Raw genomic sequence first — 27,926 nt, forward strand, 5'->3', positions numbered from 1 at the left:
TGAGCAACTAAACATTTAGGTATGAACAGTGTGCTCCTAATTTTTCACCAACTACAATACTTCCCACAATATTTACTGTTGCGCAGGCTATGTTCTAATGGGTGATCCATCGGGCTGCTTTGATGACAAAACAGGGATTCAAGCCAATCGTCGGGCCAAGTTGGGTCCCGGCGGCGTGACATCGCATATGTGCCGGTCTTCACTTAAAATGTTTCACGCCAAATTCTTACGCGGTATGCGTCACTGCATATCTACTCCATTTCCATTAACTTCCTCTAACCCCACTTGGATCACTGCATATGAGAAATTCAGTTTGTTAACACTTCGAGTATCCTCTTTATTGTAAAATCACACTTTGGGTGACGATATTTGCGGCTGGTCAATGAGCCTCGTTTCATTGCCAATTTGAGTCACATGGTACATGCCACTGGGTAAGTTGCGTTCTACAATAACCTTCGTTCATGCCAAGTTGCATCACTGGGCACGTGAATGTAGTGAAGATTATTAGCTCTATTTGAAAGTGGCAGAGTCTGTTGCTCAAGCAGGGAGACTACGATTGAGAAGCTTTGGGCTTGCGTTTTGTTATCCCAGTATTTGTCTCGCATGCTGCCACTGTGTTTGAATGCTGGTGCCAAACGTTTCATTACAGAAACTAGGTGTGTGCCACACAGTGGTGGTCGTAGGGTGAGTCGCACCCGTCGTGGAGGCCCACCGTAACAGCACTCCCCCTCTTTGTTTCAGCAACGAATAACAATTTTATCCTCATTGCTTGCTTCAACATGCAATTTGTTTTGTAGCTAACGGCTAATAATTTTTACTTCTCTTTGAAATGTGCAGCGTACCCTGTGCACCGCGCAGCTCCCGTTTGAGCGCACGACATCGAAAGCTCACATTTATATTAATTTTGTTGTAACATGAAGGAAAACGCGAGTGTGCATTTTCTTTTTCATTCGGAAAAAAACAGTCCGGAAAAAGAAAGAGAGCAAATACTTTTAGTCAGGAGCACGTCCAGCATAACACTGTGAACATATTCGTTCGCATAAAAATAGTAAATACAAATTATGAGAAATGCAGAAGGCAATTTAGAGATATATGTATTCATGTCTATGTACAGTGTATCCGTAGCCAGGTGTGGAACACATTGCATGCGTAGGCGTCCCTCTCTCTGTCTCTCTCTCATATATATATATATATATATATATATATATATATATATATACCAGAAGAAAAGCAGTTCTGGGTCCGGGTAAATATTCACAGTGAAGTAGACGCGCGTATGAAGCGGTTTATTGACGTTTCGGCCGGGGTCCGGCTCCGGCCGAAACGTCAATAAACCGCTTCATACGCGCGTCTATATATATATATATATATATATATATATATATATATATAATGTTACGAATGTGTCAGTGAAACTGAAAGAAACAAGACACACCTTGGAATGAGGAAATTTGAACAATGAGGAAAATGAGGTTGACACAAATAGGCGACTAGGCGACCAATGCAGTCTCAAGAGAGTGTCCGGTATTATAAAGTAGGTTTTCTAGGAAACACAAAAATGTGTAAATTTATACTATTCTCGGACTATGCGCTAGCACAGTCAGCACCGCTTGGGAAGTATTTCTACAGTAGTTCGGACTCTTACAAAGCTGTGTTGGGAAATAAGTGATGTGCCTCTTAGGGGTATGTATATTTCTTTTTAACTGCGCGTTGGAAAGGACAATGAGCCATTAAGCTTTGGTAACGGTAGAATCATACAAATTTTCATTGTTTGTTCGTTTTCTGTGGTGAGCGCATGGTGCCCCTAATGCATTCAACGAAAGGAGCCGAGCGCCTTTCCGTTTCTTTCACAAATAATTCTTTGCGAGTTCACCCCACCCCTATAGCCGTATCTACCGAGAAGGGGGAGAACTTGCCCCCCCCCCCCGTCTGAAGTGAGGGGGCGGCAACGTAGGACATTTGCCCCCTCTATTGAAAGAGGCACTGTTGGCTGCACAACGGCAAATCCAACAAAACAACAGCCGATGCCATCATTAACATGACCCTTTCGAATACACAAAGTCAGCGTTGCTTTTGATAGTTTACCGATATGTAACCATGAGTGTAGCCATTTTAGCAATCTCGTTGCTAGATCTAATGACCTTCTTTCCCCTTATCGGCAGAGTTTTATATCTAATGACTTGGCACATTTTAGCAACTTGAATGATGAATTCTGTACATTTCAGCGATCCGAAGGTAGTAAAGTTGCCTCAAAAAATGTCGTTCTAGAACACACTTTATTATTCAAAAATGACACGGAAGCGGCCGTGACTTGCTGCGCGACACATGATTCGTGCACGATGAAGCAACGATTGCATTCACTCTCGTGACCTTCACGTTGTTGTGCTTCACAACACAGTGGTCACCATAGGCTCCACATCGTTGTTTTCATTATGTACAAAACCTGTTTGAACGGGCGTAAACGCTGCAGGTTCTGCGGTATTGCTAAATGCATTCGAGTGGCAGACGTTCGCAAGCGTAGGACTAAATTAATTGATCAAAACCAATTGAAACAAAATTTCATGTGCATTATTAGGAAACAGCAGGTGAATACCAGCAATCGGCTGCTAGAAAGGCATGGATATCGGAGCGATTGAGCTCCTTTTCGTAAGACTGATGAAATTGCTTCCATTTCTCACGGCTTCCTGACCAATCGATTTCACGGGGCTTTTCAGGTAGATCAAGGACGGAAGCATAGTATTTAACCTGTCTACAGCTCGGGTAACTGTCGTGGCCATATTAGCAAAAGAACAAGCGCGTTCCGCAGAGTTTAGTTTGTGAAGAATGGCCATGTACCAGCAAAATAAGAGATAATGTAGACTAAGTGCTTTTTGTTTTGTGCAGAAAAAAGCTAAGTTATTTGAGTTCTCTTGCGATGCGTTGTATTTGACACCTCACATTCAGAACGCAAACGCAGAATTTACACTGTCATCTATTATCAAAATATATTAGCAAGATAAAAGCCCTCCAAACGCTGCTGCTAGGTTCACTGCTATTTCGTCACCTGTTCACACAGCACCTAAATATGAAAGTACAACGCAAAGGATTCAGGTGACGTTAGCCTATAACAGCGTTTCAAAACGCCTACGTTTTCCATAATCCTTTTGGCAGTGTTAGCGACAATTTTAGCAACATTCTTGTCTCACATTTTCTTCATAGTTTATTATTGTTTATTTAAGCAGAACGATCATAATGCGATCTTAACGCTGTGCTTCGTGAAATGAATCTTGAACTTTTAAGAAGCATTGGAACAGCAAAGAGACGAGTATATAACTACAAAAAAGCAAATGTAAGCGAGATAACTAAAGCGCTGAATGAGTACCGGGCGGTACTTGAAACGTATGCCGACTACACTGGAGTAACTGAATTATGGCTTATATTTCAGGTGAAGATGTTTGAGCTGAGTCAGCGCTTTCTTCCGGCGGGGACATTAACGAAAAGAAGAAGGAAAAGTTAACCTTTGTTTACTCGGGAGTCACGCAGTCTAAAACGCAAAGTGCAACTAGCTTACAGTAAATATAAAGGAAAGCCGACACGTGATCATTGGTTGAAGCTGCATGAAACTACCGAAAAAATGAAAGTTGCAGTGGCAGCTGCAAAGCATTCATTTGGAATTTCAATGGAAACGAAATTAAAGCATAATCCGAAGGAATTCTGGAAACATGCAAAGAGAAATGGAAAAGCCACTGTGACTATTCCACCGCTTGTGTCCAGTAACAGCTTTATTGATGATGACGCAGGACAAGCTGAGTTCTTTAATCCGTATTTTAGCTCTGTTTTCAGCTGTGCATTGCAACAGAGACATGATATGAATACCTTGAATTTCCAGCCGGTGATGAGTTTAGTGGATGATGTTGTTATTAGCATTAATGCTATAGAGTCTCTGCTGCAGAATACCCAGCGTGGTTGCTCAGTGGCTATGGTGTTAAGCTGCTGAGCACGAGGTCGCGGGATCGAATCCCGGCCACAGCGGCCGCATTTCGATGGGCGTGAAATGCTAAAACACCCGTGTGCTTAGATTTAGGTGCACGTTAAAGAACCCCAGGTGGTCGAAATTTCCGGAGTCCGCCACTACGGCGTGCCTCATAATCAGAAAGTGGTTTAGGCACGTAAAACCCAATAATTTAATTTTTTTTCTGTGCAGAATCTGAAGACTGCTAAGGCTGGGTGTCCTGATGACTTGCCAAACAAGTTTTATAAATTTTGGGCTCAGTCGGTTGCACCGTACTTGAAGATTATCTTCGAAAAATCGCTTGATGAATTCTGCCTTCCAGATGACTGGAAAATCGCAAGCATAGCGCCAATTCACAAATCTGGTTCTCGTGACACCGTCTCAAATTAGAGGCCAGTATCACTAACTTCAGTTGCGTGCAGGACTCTTGAACATACTTTGTGTACTTGTATAGTAGCACACACGGACGCACATTCATTGTTTAATCCTCGTCAGCATAGTTTTCGAAGGGGCCTATCTTGTACTGCGCAGCTGACTGAATTCGTGCACGACCTGGCAGGAGCACTGGACATGCGTCGTAGCGTGGACTTTGTGTTTTTGGATTTCAAGAAGGCATTTGATACCATGACGCACTGTTTACTAATAAAAAGAAGGACCTTTTACAATATCAGTCCTCAAGTGATATCATAGGTAAAAGATTACCTTCGTTTACGTCAGCAGTTTGTGATGGTGGATGGTACTCAGTCTCAGCAGGTGAAAGTTGTGTCCGGTGTTCCGCAAGGCTCTGTGCTGGGGCCGCTATTGTTCTGAGGAGCGGGATACCATCGCTCAGTTCCCTCATCCTAAGGACAAGAAGGTTGCTCAGCGGTTTTTACGCATCTGCGCCTACTGCCATTGTTTTTTCAAGGATTTTCGAAAATTGCTGACCCTTTGACGAGACTAGCACGCCACAGCGATTTATACATGAACAGAAGAGCCGGAACAGGCGTTCACCGATTTGTACAAACGACTTCAAACAGCTCCGGCGAACTATCGTCACTGGCTAAGCGTCGTCAGACAGCGCATTTGACGATGTTGCATAAACTGAAATTGATACTGACGCCAGTATCGTTGGACTCGTAGCCATTCTTGTACAACGGCAGAATTGTACGGAACGCTTACGCGTGCCCTACTCTCACAAAGGCAAAGTTAATTGCCCGACCACTAAGGAGTCTTTAGTAGTCGTTTGAGGTATCAGTAAGTTTCCTCCTGACCTTTATGGCAAGCTATGTGTAGCACTCAGCGATCACGATTTGCTTTGCTTGGCTTTCTAAGCTCAGTCGTTCATCAGGTCGTCTCGATCGCAGGAGCATCTGCCTTGAGACGTATGACATAACTGTCGTCTACCGATCTGTACAAAAGCACAGCGACGCTGTCTGCTTGTCCCGTGCTTCAACTCCATTGACATTGTCAGACTTGAAGCAAGGTTTGCCGTTTCTTGGCGCCATTGACGTGGTTCGGATGGCTGAGAATTAGCGTGCGGACGCAGAGCTATTCCCTCTTATTCTGTACCGACGAGGAGGTGACGTTGGTATCCCGCGCGCGATCTAATGAAGACTGACAAGGTATTGACTGCAGAACAACGTACCTTGCAAGAAAGACTATGAAGATGGTCACAAAACATTCCTCGGTGTCGCTCTTCTCGGCGTCCCTAAGGCACTGCGCGAGTAAGTTTTGCACCCATGTCATGGTGACTGCTGTTCCGGGCACTTAGGCTTCACCAGAACACTAGCGTGCATATGCCAGAAATGCTACTTTCCACGGCTATTTTCGTTTGGCCAGCACTACATGAAAAGCTGTCGTGACTGCCTAGGCGTTTACCTCCCCTGAACCCCGTCGGTCTGCTCCAACCTCTGGACCTGTCTCCAGCGCCGCTCCAGCAAGTGGCAATGGATCTCTTAGATCTGTTCTCTACAGAAGCTTCACAAAGCAAAAGTATCATCATCTCAACGGAATATCTAACCCGTGTCTCAGAGACCGAAGCTGTGCCCCGGAGAAGCGCTGCTGAAGTCGTCAAGTTGTACTGCATCATTGTGCACCGGCTGTTCTCATTATTCACCGCGGCGCATCATTTACTGCTGAGTCAATACAAGTCGTTACGTTGACGCATAATAACAATTAGAACACCACGGGTATCACCCCCGAACTAACGGATTAACAGAGTGCCTCAATAGACCCCTTGCCAATATACTGTCGATGTATGTTGACATAGAACAGAATACACGGCACGAAATTTTGTCATTAGTGATGTTTGTGTATAATGGGATATGTTTGTGTAAATGGGATGAGCCAGCTCACCCCCATTTTAGCTTGCTTATGAACGTTGAGTGACGATGCCTTTACATGCCATGCTTCCAGTAGACGACGGCACCACGAGAAGTGACAGCACTGATCACTTCATCCGGACAGTGGTGGAAGCTCGTCAGTTTGCTCGGAACTGCATCCGCAGCCAACAGAGTACCGACGCCCATCGTTACAACTAGGGCCTACGTGATGTGCAGTAAACCCCGTCGCTGTCTTGTACGCGGACACCTGTTCGCTACTGTGGGCTCTCGGAAAAATTATTGCTACGGTATTTCGGTCCACACGAAGTTGCGCGCCGCCATAGCGGTGTCATTCACGAGGTCATGCACCGAAGGGTTGACCTCGTCCGAGCCGACGACGTCCCACTCCCGAAGTCCTCCATGTAGTACAAATAAAGCCATGCTGCACACACGAGTGAAGTGCACCATTCAAATCCTTCGCCATTCTGCGCAGTGTGGTGGCTATTAACTTAATGTAACCACCTTTTACATTAGACGGACCAACCACTTTAGCCACTTTATCTTAGCCATCTGCACTAGCCGACTGGGACGGTCGCTTTTGGTAGGGCCGAAATGACGCCAGGTAGGCTGGTACGTAGCTACCGGCCACTTGACTGAAAACGAGGAAGCCCGTAGTGGTAAGTGCGCTCTCCAAGTGTCAGCCATAATTAAAGCGCACCGCTTTGCCAATGCCTCACTTGTTATCTTCGTGACAACATTATCAGTCTAAGACAATGGTATACATCAGAGTTTACCAACCGCCGCCTTTATGACGTGAGCTCGTATATGACATTACAACGTTCACCTACTTTTATGTGACGGGAATGAACTTTGCTCTTCTGCCTGTGCCTAGGTGTTTCTTTTGCGAGCGCCTACTCAGTAGGAATTGAAATGATGTACAGTGCCAACTGCAGCACATGTGCAGTTCAAGAAACGATGAAACGCCTCCTGTCTTACTGCCGAAAATACAAAGAAAAGAACATTGCCTTTCGAACTGCTTTGAGGCACTCAGATGACAGGCCCTCCACCGAAGAGAAGGTCTTGCGACCGTGGCCTCACGGGTCTCTTATGTACAGAGCCACAAAGGCGCTGCTCTCTTTCTGGAAATGGGCCAGCCTGTATGACTAACTGTAATTGACCCTGCGATGAATGCTTGATTGTGCGTGCACCGGTGCAAGGTGTGAACTCTCTTCCTTCTCATCTTTCAATCGCTTTTCCCCAGTACATGGTGGCCTACAAGGCTTAGTCTGGTTAACTACCCTTGGCTTTCCCTTATGACCTTCACACTTCGGCAGCTACCACCCGGCAAATACGTCTTTGTTGCTATTACATACCATGCTAAATGCCAAGCCGATGCTTCGCCACATCGCTGTGGCGCTAGCTCTGACTTGACCTAGCGTTTCGCGCAGGCAAGTTTTTTTTTTCCCACGGCGCGCCTCGTGTTTTTCTGAGTGACCGAGTTAAATATAATTTCGTATGTCCTTCCTGAAATCTTCCACACCTCCAACACCATGCACGACACTACACGTGATGTTATCTTATAAAGGACTTTTATTGTGTTTTATCCAACGTAATCTCTGTCTATATGAGCCTGAATACACCATTCTACGTTTTCTAACGTTTGCCTATAATATTGTCGTCCGACACACGAAGAGATTCAGTTGCATGTTCATTGTGTATGACCACACCATGTCTCCATCTTAAACATCATGTTTCTTTTGGCACTACTTGGTCTATATGTGTTCCTTCCAGAAAAGTTTGGTATCCCTGTCTCCTGCTGCCCGTGCCAACACCACGGTCATGAGCAAAAAAGGAAAGTTCGCAGTGATTCTACGGAACGCGTTGCTTAGTTTTGCAGACGGCAGAAATAGCTGCTGCCAGGACCTCATCGCACACACACACACAAAAAAAGCTGTTCCAATAAACTCTGAATCGATAACACACGCCATGCACCGTCGCGAAAATAACTCTTGTCATTGACTAAGGTGTCGCTTCTGTCCCTTTGCATACTGACCGCTGTTATTTCCCATCTGAAACTCTAAATTCGCCGTTCCACCCACTTTTAACCTTCAGGCCATGCTGTCCACCCGTTTAAAACGAAGTATAGTGTCAGCGCTATGCGCGTGCTTCATTGTTGTCGTCAGTCCCTATTCATCACTATCCTTCTCGGCTTCCGAAACTTTCCGTCATTCTTGTGAGTGATCTGGTCTGACTTCTTCCAATTGAAAGCTTTTGCCAGCCAACATTTTCGAACACTGGTAATTTTCAAATGTAATGCGTTCTTACTTTCTTTGGTCTCAGTACAACAATCTCTGGAGTTACATCGAAGCGTAGAAGTTACATCGATAGAAATGTAACGGTGGGGTGCGTGGTTGAAAGACTTCGATGAAGACGGTATTATGTAGTTTTATGTATAAGTAAGCTTCTATACGATCATTTTTAAAGGATGTGACTTGCATGTGGTTCTCATTGTCATGAACTCCATAAATGGCATTAGTTAAATGGAAGTGTATATTTAAAAGGAAGCTTCACCTGAGGTACTGCCATCTTAGTATATAGGAACGAACGAAGATATTGTTTTCTAAGGATTCACTGTGTCAAATTTGATTAGGTTTATAGCATTTAAAGTAAAAGTAATCTTTAGTAACTTATGGAAGGATATTTTTATTTAGCCTTCGTTTTTTACCAACAATCCTAAATAGTGTAGTTTTGAAAAATATAAGAAAACACATGGCTATTATGTTCACAATACTGTAGCCAAGCAATAAAAAACGCATATTTCGAAATGCCCTGAATCATACATATGAAATAGACACATTTGTTTTATTGTACATGGTTTTGAAGTTTACCACTGATTTAGGAGCATCACTTTCGCAACGCCCTTGTAAATTTTGTAAGAATGTGACGTAAACTCTAAATTCATATGTAAAGATTTTCGTAATTTGGATGATATAGCGGATACAGTCCACAGAACTGCAATATATATGTTTGGTGCAAAGTTAGGGCTTCGGAAATTTCGTGCTTTAATTGTATTAATACCCAGCACATGAATTTCAAATTATGAACAAATTCCAGGCATCAAATAAACATTGGGTTTTAGCATTATTATGCAATCTTCAGCATGAATTTCGTCAGCATTGGTCGACGGAAACCGCGCTGATAAAGCAAAAGGAAATAATCTTCAAAAAACTTTTCAGACCGTAGTTTACCACTGGCAGTATACGTAGATTTGACGAAAGCCTTTGATTCATTACAGCAGGAAACACTACTTCATAAATTGCAGTCATATTGTGTGTACACAGCCTTGCGTATGATCTCCTAGCTTCTAACTTAAGGCATCGTAAGCAATATGTATTAGTAGGAACATCTTCAGAAATTAAACGCATAAATCTGGGAGTACCTCGGGGCAGCATTTTGAGGCCACTTTTATTTTGTGTTTCCTTTAACGACCTACACTCCTTTGCCTTAAATCCACATGTAACATCAAGTTGCTATGATGATGACGCTACATCCTTAATCACCGGTAAAACAACTGACGATATGAAAAATATATCTGATGAGACAATGCCACTGTTACTGGAATGAACAAAGTGCAATTCCTTACTTATTAATACCGGAAAAGCAAACACAGTACTCTTCAGACCAAGAAATAAGGTTGTAAAATTGTTGTAATGTTGCCATTGATTACACTTGGTCATAGTGTGATTGAAATAGTAGAATGCATGAAAGTGCTGGGCGTATATTTTTCAAGTACTTTACCTTAGAATGATCATATCCGCAGAAACTCATGAAAAATTGTGCAAAACTGCGTGTATGATAAAGAAATGTAGACATATCCTTCATCAACGTATAAAACTACCAATATATAACTAGTTAGCCCTTACGAGTTATTCTACGCCCACCTAGTATGGGGTACAACAACAAAAACGAATCTAAACCAACTGTTCCTAATTCAGAAGAAGTTTATGAGAATATTTGCAAAGGTTCCATATGATTTTCACACGCAGCAACTCTTTAAACAATTTCAGGTTATAAATGTCCATGATTTTTATAATTATCGTTTACTCCAGACATACTGTTCGGCCACAAAAAAGAACAACTCCTTCTACAGCAAGATATCAGAATTAAGAGAAAATATTGCCGTATACACTACGCGTCACCACAATATTTGGCACATACCTATTCCTCAAAACAACTATGCAAAACAATCAATCGCTTTTACTCTTCCTGCTATGCTCCATAATCTTGCCAACAAATCTGTAGTTGTGTCACAGTTGTCCAAAAAAAAAACGATACGAGATCAGTTCCTGTGAACTATGATGCATTCTTTTATGTATTTTTTGTATTTCCTCCTTGATGTGAAGCTTTCCATTTTATTTTGCAAAATGCTTATGTTTTCTTGTGCAATCATTCTGCCGTACATATGTGTAAAAGCAGTGATTTGTATGAAAATTGTTTAATAACTGCTGCTGTGTAAAGGGGCAGCCACTTCGTCAAGCTGCTAATCTCAGTAGCTTTTTGTGGCTACTCCTTCTTTGTGTAATTGTTCAAGGAGAATAAAATGCAATTCATTTCAATTCAATTATATTTAACCTTATCTCTCAAATGGAACATTTCATTTAAAACGCCTTGCGATTCTCTCGTTTAAGAATTTCAGCGTTTTACATGCATTAGGAAAATCACAGTGGGCCTCTCGCCAAAATTTGTCCATCGAGTTCATCAAGTTCGCTGACTTATACAACAAAACTCTAGTACCATTCCACAAGACCGCTTTTGCGCGATAATATAGGACAGATTATCATAAGGTCAATAAAACAAAGTCACATTTCGCACTGTTATATGTGCCTGAAACGACCATCAAGTTTTGCTCTTGAACGTAAAATACGTGTTTTCAAGAACGCGACTATTACTCTGACTTTCCCTCTGAGCGTTACCCAGCAGCATAATTGAACAGAAAACACGCTTTGTAACGCCCTTCTGCGGCTGCACTCTTGCAATTTACTCGTGGCTTAGCAAGGGAGTAAAAACTAAAAAAAAAGCATGATTGCTTGCCTTTAGGGATGTAGCAGAGTAGACCTGTGTAATGATGAAGTCAGCGCGAGACAACGGGAGATAACTCTTGAAGCAGCTGCCTTGTTCTGGTCCAGTTTTACATCCTAATACTGTTCGCATTTATTGAATTAGAAAAAGAAACATTATATATTTCCTGAGTGGGTCAAATTACCCTGCGGAGCTTGCTGCTGGCTTTTGTTCTGGGGGAGGACGTAGTTAACGACACGTGTACATGAACTGTCAGCTGTGCGATCGCCTACGAGAACCCCTTCTATCGGACTCTTCGTCTCAGTGCAGGACGACTGTTGCAATCAATAAAATAAGGGTGCGCTACAAAAACAACTTTTCAATGGACGAACCTTTGTTGTTGGCGATCGGGATTATGTGCAAATACGCATTAAATCCAGGTGTTTCTTTCGCGGCAAAGCTAATGCCATCTTATTTGGAGCGAGACAGTGTATATTTACAGACCCCTAATTGCATTTAGCGCTTCAAACGTCCCTGGATTGTCCTCTATGCGAAGGTGGTTCGTGTGAAATCTCCGTTTTTTTTAATCAACTTCCCCACAACTGCCTCATGCAGCGTGTGTATGCACCTAATGTTTGTCTTGTTGGCTTCACGCTTTATTAGCCATGCCGCTGAAATGACTTCAAATTAGTTCTATTTCTCTCATGGCATAAATAATGGCGCCCCATTCGCTGACATACATTCTCTAAAACATTTCACCGCGTACGCTGCGGTACAAAAACAATCATTCTGAGGGAGGTGAACGGACGAAAAGTAAACATAACTGTCGTAGGTAAGTGGAGGATAACAAAAATAGGGCCACAAAGATATAGGTCATATTTACCTCTAATAAAGAAAAAGTGGTGATGTTTATAATCACCGAAAATAAGTAACTATCAAAAGTTTTGCATGTTGAGACGGAGACTTAGCTCAATGGCTGTGTTCTTAGATATATAGACCACAATATACGCTAAATAATTCAGCAGCTGAACAAATTTAAACAATATTTATCCCTTTGACAATTTCAGAAGTTGAATTCGATTCTTTTATAGTATACAAGTTTTGTTTCATACGAGGCCATAAACATTAAAATTGTGGGCCATTTCTCAAAATATACAAAAATCATGTGGAAAGCATCCTACTTACCGAAATAGTAAAAGAAGTTCAAGAAAAAGCCAATGTAGTATAAGCACTTTTATTGACATATGACCCTGAGATCACTATTCTAAGAACAACCGGTTTAGAAAAGACCCTGGCATAACAAGTGGCAGCGTATGCCCATTTTAAGAAGTCAACGAATGCGCTTGGAATGCGGAATGTTCCAAATGTCTACTGCTTCTAGAAAAGGGTTTGTTCTTGCAAAATATTATACGTGTTCGGTGCTATGTACAGACTTCCTTCATATACACTCGCAGTTGTAGACGATCTAAAGGATTATGTGTACTCACATGTACAGGCACTTTATGAGTTAGGTTTGACCGGCGACATAAATTTGCCCACTGCTTAATTGACCTCGATGCCTCTTGACTACGCTAAAGCTTCGGCTTATTTAAAGTTAAATATTGCCTTTCAGTGCAACCTATATCTTAGTTGATAGCTCAACAAGAGTCCAAGGGAATTCAAACTCATTTCTTGACCTTCTTTTTCTTTCGTGCAAATGTGAGCGACACTACGCAGTCAGTGTGAAGTCGTACCTGTAATTTCCAATCACCATGCTGTTTTTTCTCACTGGTTGAAATTATTTTTTTTTTCAGAAAATGAACCACAAAATTTCTACGGTCCGCAGCTTTTGCAGGGCAGATAATGTATCAATTTAAGATGATGTTTCTTATCGTTATGACGATTTCACTAGCAGCTCAAGTATTGTGTTTCGTGTGTTAGGGAAGTTTCAGGAAATTATATCAGAAATCCAGCGAACATTTAAAAAAAAGTTATAAACAAACTTTGCTCTAACATTCTGAGTAACGAAACAAAATGATAGAAGTTTTCTTTCGCAAGCAGGGCCAAGACAAGCAAAATTGCTATAAGAAATTATTGGCGAGTTGTATTGGAACATCACCTGAAGAATTCCGGTGGGCAGTGTTAGCAAGCTCAGAGCATTGAAACACTTTACAGTGAAGCTGCATATGGCTAGTTTCCTGCATATCGATATCTGTTGACCAAAAACTTAAGCCGATTCCTAAGATAGTACAATACCGGGCGGACCCACGGCGAAGGTGAAGCAGGCTTCAAGCGCTCGGGCACCTTCCAAGAATAAGTTTAATATCTTGAGTCCAAATACAACCCGTATCAGATATTAAGCTGATAAGCGCAGCTACTACACTTTCGCCCACGTCGGTCATGTCAACGTTGAAACCGCCCTCTCTTTGCGGTTGGCCTATTGGCTGTGGCGTTCTCGGTGCGGGTTCGGATGGATTCTTCGGGGCAGCCTTAGCATCCATGATCTCAATTTCATCTCAAGGCCGGGAGCTGTCCTGGGATCTAAAGGCGGTTTCCCGTTCTTCGTTCGCGGCTTTCAATCTTTGTCTACGATGTCGCGTCGAGTGACGACATATGTTGCTGCTTTCTTCGAGAGTTATTTTTGCAGCTTTCAGGGGAGGTAGCTTGGCATAACACTGTAGGTGTTCGAGCATGGTATGCCAAGGAACACCGCATTGGCAAGAAGTGCCGCATTTTGAAGACGTTCGAGTTTCTCATTGTGCGCGGCCGTTAGGGTTGAAGGCTATATAACCGTATACGGCCCTGGAGCTAAGGGCAGCAGGCACAAGGAAACCGACATAACTTTGCCACTCCTTCATTTCATCGTGATTCTAGCAAGGAACGTACGTGTCGTCCAGGGTCCATTGTCTTCGAACGAAATAGTAAAGCGGAGGTTACCGATAAGCGCTATGCGTTTAGCTAGCTGCACCATAACCACATTGAAGAAGGTGGACGAGATGATTGCTCCTTGATGAACACCGAGACACTTCGAATGTCTTGCGCTCGGGGTCCGGAGTTCGAATCTCAAGTGCGAAGATTTGAGGTCTGCCAGACTTTCAAGGGCGTCAGTGAGGGCTTGGTGTGTCACCGTGTATGAAACATTCTTACGTCAACGGCCAGGAGAATGCCCGGTCCACCTTTATAATCCACACGTGTACTGTTTACCGTAGGTCGAAGGAAGTAAAGTTTGTCCTGTGTGAACAGGCCACCGGGAAACCCTGATTGTAACAAATTGTAGCACCAGGCGTTCTCCTGATAGTATGATCTCGTATTACCGTGAGAACGTGCGGTGATCATCATCATCATCAGCCTGGTTACGCCCACTGCAGGACAAAGGCCTCTCCCATATTTCTCCAACAACCCCGGTCATGTACTAATTGTGGCCATGCCGTCCCTGCAAACTTCTTAATCTCATCCGCCCACCTAACTTTCTGCCGTCCCCTGCTACGCTTCCCTTCCCTTGGAATCCAGTCCGTAACCCTTAATGACCATCGGTTATCTTCCCTCCTCATAACATGTCCTGCCCATGCCCATTTCTTTTTCTTGATTTCAACTAAGATGTCATTAACTCGCGTTTGTTCCCTCACCCAATCTGCTCTTTTCTTATCCCTTAACGCTACACCTATCATTCTTCTTTCCATAGCTCGTTGCGTCGTCCTCAATTTGAGTAGAACCCTTTTCGTAAGCCTCCAGGTTTCTGCCCCGTAGGTGAGTACTGGTAAGACACAGCTATTATACACTTTTCTCTTGAGGGATAATGGCAACCTGCTGTTCATGATCTGAGAATGCCTGCCAAACTCACCCCAGCCCATTCTTATTCTTCTGATTATTTCTGTCTCATGATCCGGATCCGCAGTCACTACCTGCCCTAAGTAGATGTATTCCCTTACGACTTCGAGTGCCTCGCTGCCTATTGTGAACTGCTGTTCTCTTCCGGGACTGTTAAACATTACTTTAGTTTTCTGCAGATTAATTTTTAGACCCACTCTTCTTCTTTGCCTCTCCAGGTCAGTGAGCATGCATTGCAGTTGGTCCCCTGAGTTACTAAGCAAGGCAATATCATCAGCGAATCGCAAGTTACTAAGGTATTCTCCATTAACTTTTATCCCCATTTCTTTCCAATCCAGGTCTCTGAATACCTCCTGTAAACAGGCTGTGAATAGCATTGGAGAGATCGTATCTCCCTGCCTGACGCCTTTCTTTATTGGGATTTTGTTGCTTTCTTTATGGAGGACTATGGTGGCTGTGGAGCCGCTATAGATATTTTTCAGTATTTTTACATATGGCTCGTCTACACCCTGATTCCGTAATGCCTCCATGACTGCTGAGGTTTCGACAGAATCAAATGCTTTCTCGTAATCAATGAAAGCTATATATAAGGGTTGGTTATATTCCGCACATTTCTCTATCACCTGATTGATAGTGTGAATATGATCTATTGTTGAGTAGCCTTTACGGAATCCTGCCTGGTCCTTTGCTTGACAGAAGTCTAAGGTGTTCCTGATTCTATTTGCGATTACCTTAGTAAATAGTTTGTAGGCAACGGACAGTAAGCTGATTGGTCTATAATTTTTCAAGTATTTGGCGTCCCCTTTCTTATGGATTAGGATTATGTTAGCGTTTTTCCAAGATTCCGGTACGCTCGACGTTACGAGGCATTGCGTATACAGGGTGGCCAGTTTCTCTAGAACAATCTGCCCACCATCCTTCAACAAATCTGCTGTTACCTGATCCTCCCCAGCTGCCTTCCCCCTTTGCATATCTCCCAAGGCTTTCTTTACTTCTTCCGGCGTTACCTGTGGGATTTCGAATTCCTCTAGACTATTTTCTCGTCCATTATCGTCGTGGGTGGCACTGGTACTGTACAAATCTCTATAGAACTCCTCAGCCACTTGTACTATCTCATCCATATTAGTAGTGATATTGCCGGCTTTGTCTCTTAACGCATGCATCTGATTCTTGCCAATTCCTAGTTTCTTGTTCACTGTTTTTAGGCTTCCTCCGTTCCTGAGAGCATGTTCAATTCTATCCATGTTATACTTATTTATGTCAGCTGTCTTACGCTTGTTGATTAACTTCGAAAGTTCTGCCAGTTCTATTCTAGCTGTAGGGTTAGAGGCTTTCATACATTGGCGTTTCTTGATCAGATCTTTCGTCTCCTGCGATAGTTTACTGGTATCCTGCCTAACGGAGTTACCACCGACTTCCATTGCACACTCCTTAATGATGTCCACGAGATTGTCGTTCATTGCTTCAACACTAAGGTCCTCCTCCTGAGTTAAAGCCGAATACCTGTTCTGTAGCGTGATCTGGAATTGCTCTATTTTCCCTCTTACCGCTAACTCATTGATCGGCTTCTTATGTACCAGTTTCTTCCGTTCCCTTCTCAGGTCTAGGCTAATTCGAGTTCTTACCATCCTGTGGTCATTGCAGCGCACCTTGCCGAGCACGTCCACATCTTTTATGATGCCAGGGTTAGCGCAGAGTATGAGGTCTATTTCATTTCTAGTCTCACCGTTCGGGCCCCTCCACGTCCACTTTCGGCTATCCCGTTTGCGGAAGAAGGTATTCATTATCCTCATATTATTCTGTTCCGCAAACTCTGCCAATAACTCCCCCCTGATATTCCTAGTGCCTATGCCATATTCCCCCACTGCCTTGTCTCCAGCCTGCTTTTTGCCTACCTTGGCATTAAAGTCACCCATTAGTATAGTGTATTTAGTTTTCACTCTACCCATCGCCGATTCCATGTCTTCATAGAAGCTTTCGACTTCCTGGTCATCATGACTGGATGTAGGGGCGTAGACCTGTACAATCTTCATTTTGTACCTCTTATTAAGTTTCACAACGAGACCTGCCACCCTCTCGTTAATGCTATAGAATTCCTGTATGTTACCAGCTATATTCTTATTAATCAGGAATCCGACGCCTAGTTCCCTTCTCTCTGCTAAGCCCCGGTAGCACAGGACGTGCCCGCTTTTTAGCACTGTATATGCTTCTTTTGGCCTCCTAACTTCGCTGAGCCCTATTATATCCCATTTACTGCCCTCTAATTCCTCCAATAGCACTGCTAGACTAGCCTCACTAGATAACGTTCTAGCGTTAAACGCTGCCAGGTTCATATTCCAATGGCGGCCTGTCCGGAGCCAGTGATTCTTAGCACCCTCTGCAGCGTCGCAGGTCTGACCGCCGCCGTGGTCAGTTGCTTCGCAGCTGCTGGGGACTGAGGGCCGGGGTTTGATTGTGTTGTTCATATAGGAGGTTGTGGCCAAGTACTGCAGCAGGGTGGCGAATCCTGCTCTGGTGAGGGAGTGCTTTACCGGTTCCGGTCACCGGGATCAGGCCACACTCCAGGCCTGTTTATGCAATTTTATCAACACGCGGATTTTTTTTTTAATCAGGTGGAAAATTGCCGGCACCGGGATTCGAACCACGGACCTCTTGCACGCGAGGCGGGTGTTCTAGCTCTACGCCACCGCTGCACACGCGGTGGCGGTGCGGTGCGGTGATACAATCCCGTGATAATCGAGTTCAACAAATTTATGCAAGAGACTCGTGTTCTTGGTATTTACACAGCATTAATATTAATGGAATAGGGTGAAGGTGCTCAAACCTGTCTGGAAGTTTATAAGCTTTGGGATAGGCGTCACCACCATGTGCTTTCATTCGGAGCGGAGGTCGCTTGGCCCTTCATAGAGTTTGATGAATCCAAAAAATGATAGAAGCTCACTACGAATAGGTTCACCTGGACGATTGTTAGGTTGGAAAAAAGTTCACGGGAAGACCTAGATCTATCTATCTATCTATCTATCTATCTATCTATCTATCTGTCTGTCTGTCTGTCTGTCTGTCTGTCTGTCTGTCTGTCTGTCTGTCTGTCTGTCTGTCTGTCTGTCTGTCTGTCTGTCTGTCTGTCTGTCTGTCTGTCTGTCTGTCTGTCTGTCTGTCTGTCTGTCTGTCTGTCTGTCTGTCTGTCTGTCTGTCTGTCTGTCTGTCTGTCTGTCTGTCTGTCTGTCTGTCTGTCTGTCTGTCTGTCTGTCTGTCTGTCTGTCTGTCTGTCTGTCTGTCTGTCTGTCTGTCTGTCTGTCTGTCTGTCTGTCTGTCTGTCTGTCTGTCTGTCTGTCTGTCTGTCTGTCTGTCTGTCTGTCTGTCTGTCTGTCTGTCTGTCTGTCTGTCTGTCTGTCTGTCTGTCTGTCTGTCTGTCTGTCTGTCTGTCTGTCTGTCTGTCTGTCTGTCTGTCTGTCTGTCTGTCTGTCTGTCTGTCTGTCCGTCTGTCTGTCTGTCCGTCCGTCCGTCCGTCCGTCCGTCCGTCCGTCCGTCCGTCCGTCCGTCCGTCCGTCCGTCCGTCCGTCCGTCCGTCCGTCCGTCCGTCCGTCCGTCCGTCCGTCCGTCTGTCCGTCCGTCTGTCTGTCTGTCTGTCTGTCTGTCTGTCTGTCTGTCTGTCTGTCTGTCTATCTATCTATCTATCTATCTATCTATCTATCTATCTATCTATCTATCTATCTATCTATCTATCTATCTATCTATCTATCTATCTATCTATCTATCTATCTATCTATCTATCTATCTATCTATCTATCTATCTATCTATCTATCTATCTATCTATCTATCTATCCTCTTGCACCACCACAGTGGCCCAATTCGCCTAGCAGCTTGGACCACTAGGTATGTGCTCGCGGTCACGATGTCGTCGTGGCCCTTGCATCGCGGTCATTCTAGCTTTATTATCCGGCTACGGCCACACCACCGTAATGACGCCATCGTATGATGCATTCATTTTCACGTTGGGATCAATAATGCTGTCGCGGTCCATACATCGCCGTTAGCCCAGGCTCATTCTCAGACTCACGACATGCCGTCGTCGTCACCCGATCGTCGTCGTACAGGCTTCGTGATATAACATCGTGCTGATGTCATTAACATCGTACTCTCTTCGCTATAAAATTGGCTTTATTCAATTGTCATGCGATCAATGTCATTGTGTCGTCATCATGTAATCATCGTCATGCATTCGTGTTCATGCCGTCACCGTAAGCCGTCGTGGTTTGTCATCCATCGTGTCATTTTACTTCATCGTTTCAGCCTCGTCATGTTGTCGTCATCAGGCCATCACCTTATATTCTTCGTGACTCCATCGTCTTCAGGCACTCTTCACTCCAGTGTCCTGCTATCCCTGTGACGCGATCACTATGGTATTTTGTCATGCCATCGTGGTGACGATATCATCGTTAAAGTAGCAGTCCAACAATTGTCATTATGCCCGTCGTCGCGTCACACTGTTGTTTTCTCATCTTCATCACGTCAGTAACGCGATCCCACTGTTGTCGAGCGATCGTCGCATGCACTCGTTTGCATCCCGCTGTCCTAATACCATTGTCATGCTGTCGCTGTCTCTGTGTCGTGGTCGTACAGTCGTCCTTATTGGTTCATTGTTGAGATGCCGTGGCGGCCATTCTATCATTAGAATTCTAACTTCGTCATGCCAGTCGTGTCATACATCCATGTGCCCGCCATCGTTGTCACAGTCGCCGTCACGTCATCGTCGTCACACTGTCGTTTATCCATTGCCCGCTTAGGCTTTCTTGTGCTGTGCTGAGGAACACTTGTGGTACGCATGCGATTCCGCTCACTAGAAAGTTATAAACTTTCGTATGAAAAAGCTGGAAAAGCTGAGTTCTTTAATACGTATTTTAGCTCTGTTTTCAGCTGTGCATTGCAACACAGACATGATATGAGTACCTTGAATTTCCAGCCGGTGGTGAGTGATATGGATGATGTTGTTATTAGCATTAATGGCATAGAGTCTCTGCTGCAGAATCTGAAGATTGGCAAGGCTGGGTGTCTTGATGACTTGCCAAACAAGTTTTATAAATTTTGTGCACAGTCGGTGGCACCGTATTGGAAGATTATTTTTGAAAAATCGCTTGAGGAATCCTGCCTTCCAGATGACTGGAAAATCGCAAGCGTAGTGCCAATTCGCAAATCTGGTCCTCGTGACACCGTCTCAAATTATAGGCCAGTATCACTAACTTCAGTTGCGTGCTGGACTCTTGAACATATTTTGTACACTAGTACAGTAGCACATATGGACGCACATTCATTGTTTAATCCTCGGCAGCACGGTTTTCGAAGGGGCCTATCTTGTACCACGCAGTTGACTGAATTTGTGCACGAGCTGGCAGAAGCACTGGACACGCGTCTTAGCGTGGACTGTGTGTTCTTGGATTTCAAAAAGGCATTTGATACAGTGACGCACTGTTTACTAATAAAAAAAATGGCCTTTTATAATATCAGTCCTCAAGTAATATCATGGGTAGAAGATTACCTACGCTTACGTCAGCAGTTTGTGGTGGTGAATGGTACTCAGTCACAGAAGGTGCAAGTTGTGTCCGGTGTTCTGCAAGGCTCCGTGTTGGGGCCGCTATTGTTCTTGCTGTACGTGAACGACATTGGTGACGGAGTAGTGTCTCAAATGCGGTTATTTGCGGACGACTGCGTTCTCTATAGAGTAGTCACTTGTGACCGTGATGCTGAGATCTTTCAGGAAGACTTGAACAGAATCTCAGAGTGGTGCGTCAAATGGAATATGCATTTGAATTAGTGTAAAACTGTTCATATGAAATTCACAAGAAAGAAAAACGTTGATATGCAACCGTATGTTATTAGGAATGTAATGTTGGAACAGGTATTCGAATTTTAATATCTAGGTGTTTATTTTACTCCCACTTTGAATTGGCGCCGTCAAGTCGATTATGTCACTGCTAAAGCATGCAAAATCCTGGGATTTCTTCGCCGAAATGCAAACACTTTTCCACAGTCATGTCGGGACATCTTGTACAAGACTTATGTGAGGTCAATTCTGGAATACGCGTGTACGGTTTGGGACCCCCATACTCGTAGAGATAAAGATAAGCTGAAGCGGGTGCAGAACATTGCCGCTCGCTTCGTATCTGGCATACGCGGGGCTCAATTCAGTGCATCGCGTACGAAGGAAGCACTCAACTGGGAATTACTAGACATGCGCCGTAAGAAGTTGAGGCTGAAGTTTTTCTATGCTATTTATTATTCAGCTGTTCGGGTTGATGGGGAAAGTTTGTGCTAGAGCCTTTTTATAGATCCGATCGTGTTGACCATGATTTTAAGGTCCGTGAATTTGCCACAAAAACTGAATTGTTTAGAATGTCTTTCTTTCCTAAAACCATTAGGGAATGAAATAGACTGCCGAGTGATGTTGTGAGGGTTGAATCAAATGATGCTTTCTTTTTGATCTTGTAGATTGTAGATGTGCATTGCTAAGGGCTTTGCCTTTCTTTCCGGTTTTTTTCGTTTTTCCTCTTTTGTTGTCACTTTTAACACTGTACAGGAGCAGAGGTGTCGTATGTATTTCTTCTTGTACACCCCCCCCCCCCACTGTAATGCCTTGGCGCTGCTGGTTCATAAATAAATAAATAAATAAATAAATAAATAAATAAATAAATAAATAAATAAATAAATAAGTCTTTTCTTGTTTTATTGCAGAGGTTGTACAAAACAGTCGACGTAGATAGATGATAAAAAAGTGCGTCGGATTTCCACAGAAAGCTAAATGCAAGAATAATACCTAATAATAAGAATATTAATATGTTTAATAATAATAATAATAATAATATGTTAGGTAATCTTGGACTATAGTGTAATATCATTCACGAGCAGGACTTTAGCAAAATCCTTCTAAAGTTAGTAACAATTTTACGTGAACTGTAATTTTCAATATGGAATTTGCTTGATTTGGATGCTCTAGCGGATGCAGCGTACACAACTACAACATGTTTGTGTTGCAGAGAAACGGACTGGCGAATTTCATGCACTCATTTTATTACCACATAGCATCTGCCACTGCAACGACATTCCAAGTATCAAATTTAGGTTATGACCCTAGCCTCACTATAGTTTAACCTTGTCTCTCAATTGCATTACATTTCATTAAAAAGGTCCAGCCTTTCCCTTATGATACGATTTCTGCACTTTACATGTATTGAAATTGCACCGAATGTACATCAAATCGGGCTTGGCCCCACGCTAAAGCTATCTTTGGGTCTTGTTATGTTTGCTCGCTCATACAAAGAAACCTGCTACGATACCGCAAGACAATGTTGTGCGATAATATAAGACCTAAAACCTAGATTCCAGTAAAACACAGGATCTCACATGGATATCTGTGCCTCAAGTGACCATCAATTTCAGCTCTACTATGCGAAAAATCCATTTAAAGAAACGTAAACTGTACCATTGTACCAAGCGACACCATTTAAGAGAAAGAAAAATAGCAGCGCTATCTTCATTGTCTCATTAAATGTGCGAACAGTTGTGTGCGAACACTAGTGTGCGAATATTCTAGCAAGATGACATGATTTAGTAAGCCAGCAAAACTAAAAGAAAGCACAGTTGCTTGCCTTCAGTATCGTCCCAGAGTAGACCTCCACAAAGGTGAAGTCAACAGATGGAACCGCAGGAAACGCTTCCGTCCAGCAGCCTTGTTTCTGCCCAATTTTATATCCTAATACTTGAGGGCTGAAATGATAAAAAAGTATATTACATATTTTATAAAGTAGTTCAAATTACATTGAAAAGCGTGCTGGTGTGTTTTGTTTTTCGATAGGACGTAATTAACGCCACGAAGTTCGTGGACTGTCACCTCAACGATCGCCTGCGTGAGACCCCTTCTATTGTATGCTTCGTGTCAATGCAGGACGCTTCTTCCGGTCAGTAAAATTAGAGTAGTGCTTCGACAATTAGTTTTCCAATGGCGTTTCTTTATGTTGTCTATAGTGATTACGCGCAGAAACACACTCAGCCCAGCTGCTTCCCTGGTCGCAGAGCACACAACAATATTGCCATGTTATGCGAAACTGTATAGTGTATATTTGCAGACCTCTAAAACGCCTGCGAACAGTTGTAACCTAGAAACATGCCGTGCTCTAGCAAGACAGAAAAAAGATAAAGGAAAGTCCAATTGCTTGCCTTTATTGTCGGCCCACAGTAGACCTCTGCAACGGTGAAGTTACCAGAGAGCGGGGGGGGGGGGGGGGTCGCGGACGCTTCCGCCAGCTGCCTTGTGGCTGCCCAATCTTATATCCTAATACTGGAGAGCTGAAATGATTGAGAAAAAGTTCATTATACCTTTTATAAATCAGTTCAAATTACATTGCATAGCGTGCTGGTGTGTATTGTTTTTCGAAAGGATGTAATTACGGCCACGTACTGCGTGGACAGTCACCTCAACGATCACCTACGTGAGACACCTTTTATTCCTCTCTTTTGGTCAATGCACGACGGCTCTTCCAATCAATAAAATTCGGGTGGTGCTCCGAAAATTAGTTTTCAAAAGACGATTTTCTTTATGCTGACGATAGTGATTATACGCAGAAACACACTCCGTTCACATGCTTCCCTCGTTGCAGAGCATGCAGCAGTGTTGTCATGTTATTCGGAACGGTACAGTCTGTATTTGCAGACCGCTAATTGCATCTAGCGCTTCAAACGTCCCTGAATCGCCCTTTGTGCCAAGGTCGTTCGTGTGAAATCTTTGTTGTCTTGGATCAATTTGTTTTTGCACAAGTGCCTCGTGCAATGTGTGAATGAGTAGTTGGTTTGTCTTCTTGTTGGGTTCTCGTGGTATTAGCCGTGTCCTTGAAAAGAGCTTCAATTGAACTTGTTTTAATTCAGTTTTGGTCAGACATTCCAAGAAATGCCGACGAAGACAGTCAAAAGGAGACTAGCTGTCTCCCCAACAGCTTCAGTCGGTTTTTCTCCTAATTCTGTCATGACGTTGGTTATCATACCACTAGGCTGAATTACATGCGCTAAAACATTTCACAGCATATGTGCTGCTGCACAAAATCTATTGGGTGGAGGGAGCTACAGGGACAAAAAATGCTAACGAATTTCTTTAGAGGAGAATCAGAAAGACAGCTTCATAAACATAGGACTCACATTTACCCTAAATCAATAAAAAACAGGTAACATTTCCCCACACGAAAAAGAAGTACAAGTGTATTGCATTTCAGATAGAGGTTTAGCTGAGCAACTAAACATTTAGGTATGAACAGTGTGCTCCTAATTTTTCACCAACTACAATACTTCCCACAATATTTACTGTTGCGCAGGCTATGTTCTAATGGGTGATCCATCGGGCTGCTTTGATGACAAAACAGGGATTCAAGCCAATCGTCGGGCCAAGTTGGGTCCCGGCGGCGTGACATCGCATATGTGCCGGTCTTCACTTAAAATGTTTCACGCCAAATTCTTACGCGGTATGCGTCACTGCATATCTACTCCATTTCCATTAACTTCCTCTAACCCCACTTGGATCACTGCATATGAGAAATTCAGTTTGTTAACACTTCGAGTATCCTCTTTATTGTAAAATCACACTTTGGGTGGCGATATTTGCGGCTGGTCAATGAGCCTCGTTTCATTGCCAATTTGAGTCACATGGTACATGCCACTGGGTAAGTTGCGTTCTACAATAACCTTCGTTCATGCCAAGTTGCATCACTGGGCACGTGAATGTAGTGAAGATTATTAGCTCTATTTGAAAGTGGCAGAGTCTGTTGCTCAAGCAGGGAGACTACGATTGAGAAGCTTTGGGCTTGCGTTTTGTTATCCCAGTATTTGTCTCGCATGCTGCCACTGTGTTTGAATGCTGGTGCCAAACGTTTCATTACAGAAACTAGGTGTGTGCCACACAGTGGTGGTCGTAGGGTGAGTCGCACCCGGCGTGGAGGCCCACCGTAACAGCACTCCCCCTCTTCGTTTCAGCAACGAATAACAATTTTATCCTCATTGCTTGCTTCAACATGCAACTTGTTTTGTAGCTAACGGCTAATAATTTTTACTTCTCTTTGAAATGTGCAGCGTACCCTGTGCACCGCGCAGCTCCCGTTTGAGCGCACGACATCGAAAGCTCACATTTATTTTAATTTTGTTGTAACATGAAGGAAAACGCGAGTGTGCATTTTCTTTTTCATTCGGAAAAAAACAGTCCGGAAAAAGAAAGAGAGCAAATACTTTTAGTCAGGAGCACGTCCAGCATAACACTGTGAACATATTCGTTCGCATAAAAATAGTAAATACAAATTATGAGAAATGCAGAAGGTAATTTAGAGATATATGTATTCATGTCTATGTACAGTGTATCCGTAGCCAGGTGTGGAACACGTTGCATGCGTAGGCGTCCCTCTCTCTGTCTCTCTCTCATATACAGTAAAAGCTCGTTAATTCGAACCGCAAGGGGAAGCCGCTTCAGTTCGAATTAACGAAAGTTCGAACTAACGAAAGGGAAGGAGGGCAACAGTACACGGCGATTTGGAAGCAGTAGGGCATGTCAGAAATTTGGCGTGTCAGAAAGTGATGGCGTGTGCCGCGAGCACACGCCATCTTCAAGTCGAAGCTCTGGGTACGACTATGCCACACCGCCGATGTCGACCGAAACGAACGTTTGCCGAGGCTTAACACCATCTCAATGAATCGCGACGGCCGATACCTCCTAAGCTGAAAATAGAGGTGCACAACCGATGAATACTGCCGAGACAAAGACGCTGAACATGTGAAGGTGGTGAAGGCCCTGATTCGTTGGTTCTTGATTGCAAGCGCAGCTGCGACGTACATGATTCGCTGTGTTTTGGAGCTTGCCGTGCCATTTCCGCACAACATTAGCAGCTGTACAAGATTTGCAAAGCCTCCGAGATTCGCAAGGGCAAGAAGTCTCGGAGGTTACGTAGAACGGAGAGGCGGCAGCCGCCGCTGCCTTCTGGCTGACCCCGCGTCTGTTAGATTTTTTTCCTATTTTGCCTTCTATCGCCGTTCTCTCCGTTTCGGAGGCAATACAGCCTTGTGTGTAGGCAGTAGGCGCGCTTCTCTGGCCGTGTGCCAGGCGAGCGTAGTTCGAATTATCCGTGAGGGAACCTTCTCGCGTTCGAATTAACGGACTTTTTTATACATAGACTTCCGTGGAGCTTGGCCGGACCATATCGTACAGTTCGAATTATCCATAAATTCGAATTATTGAAGTTCGAATTAACGAGCTTTCACTGTATATATATATATATATATATATATATATATATATATATATATATATATATATATATATATATATATATATATATATATATATATATATATATATATATATATATATATATATATATATACCAGAAGAAAAGCAGTTCTGGGTCCGGGTAAATATTCACAGTGAAGTAGACGCGCGTATGAAGCGGTTTATTGACGTTTCGGCCGGGGTCCGGCCTTCATCTGATGGAGGCCGGACTCCGGCCGAAACGTCAATAAACCGCTTCATACGCGCGTCTATATATATATATATATATATATATATATATATATATATATATATATATAATGTTACGAATGTGTCAGTGAAACTGAAAGAAACAAGACACACCTTGGAATGAGGAAATTTGAACAATGAGGAAAATGAGGTTGACACAAATAGTAGGCGACTAGGCGACCAATGCAGTCTCAAGAGAGTGTCCGGTATTATAAAGTAGGTTTTCTAGGAAACATAAAAATGTGTAAATTTATACTATTCTCGGACTATGCGCTAGCGCAGTCAGCACCGCTTGGGAAGTATTTCTACAGTAGTTCGGACTCTTACAAAGCTGTGTTGGGAAATAAGTGATGTGCCTCTTAGGGGTATGTATATTTCTTTTTAACTGCGCGTTGGAAAGGACAATGAGCCATTAAGCTTTGGTAACGGTAGAATCATACAAATTTTAATTGTTTGTTCGTTTTCTGTGGTGAGCGCATGGTGCCCCTAATGCATTCAACGAAAGGAGCCGAGCGCCTTTCCGTTTCTTTCACAAATAATTCTTTGCGAGTTCACCCCACCCCTATAGCCGTATCTACCGGGAAGGGGGAGAACTTGCCCCCCCCCCCCCGTCTGAAGTGAGGGGGCGGCAACGTAGGACATTTGCCCCCTCTATTGAAAGAGGCACTGTTGGCTGCACAACGGCAAATCCAACAAAACAACAGCCGATGCCATCATTAACATGACCCTTTCGAATACACAAAGTCAGCGTTGCTTTTGATAGTTTACCGATATGTAACCATGAGTGTAGCCATTTTAGCAATCTCGTTGCTAGATCTAATGACCTTCTTTCCCCTTATCGGCAGAGTTTTATATCTAATGACTTGGCACATTTTAGCAACTTGAATGATGAATTCTGTACATTTCAGCGATCCGAAGGTAGTAAAGTTGCCTCAAAAAATGTCGTTCTAGAACACACTTTATTATTCAAAAATGACACGGAAGCGGCCGTGACTTGCTGCGCGACACATGATTCGTGCACGATGAAGCAACGATTGCATTCACTCTCGTGACCTTCACGTTGTTGTGCTTCACAACACAGTGGTCACCATAGGCTCCACATCGTTGTTTTCATTATGTACAAAACCTGTTTGAACGGGCGTAAACGCTGCAGGTTCTGCGGTATTGCTAAATGCATTCGAGTGGTAGACGTTCGCAAGCGTAGGACTAAATTAATTGATCAAAACC

General features: G+C 43.5%; 1 pseudogene; it reads right to left on the reverse strand.

Annotated features, from left to right (window-relative positions):
• Positions 1-13,553: 13,553 nt before the first annotated feature.
• Positions 13,554-13,733, reverse strand: LOC135900073 (U2 spliceosomal RNA; annotated as a pseudogene).
• Between the last annotated feature and the right edge of the window lie 14,193 nt (positions 13,734-27,926).

Source organism: Dermacentor albipictus, chromosome 10, assembly GCF_038994185.2.
Source record: "Dermacentor albipictus isolate Rhodes 1998 colony chromosome 10, USDA_Dalb.pri_finalv2, whole genome shotgun sequence".
Classification (NCBI taxonomy): domain Eukaryota; kingdom Metazoa; phylum Arthropoda; class Arachnida; order Ixodida; family Ixodidae; genus Dermacentor; species Dermacentor albipictus.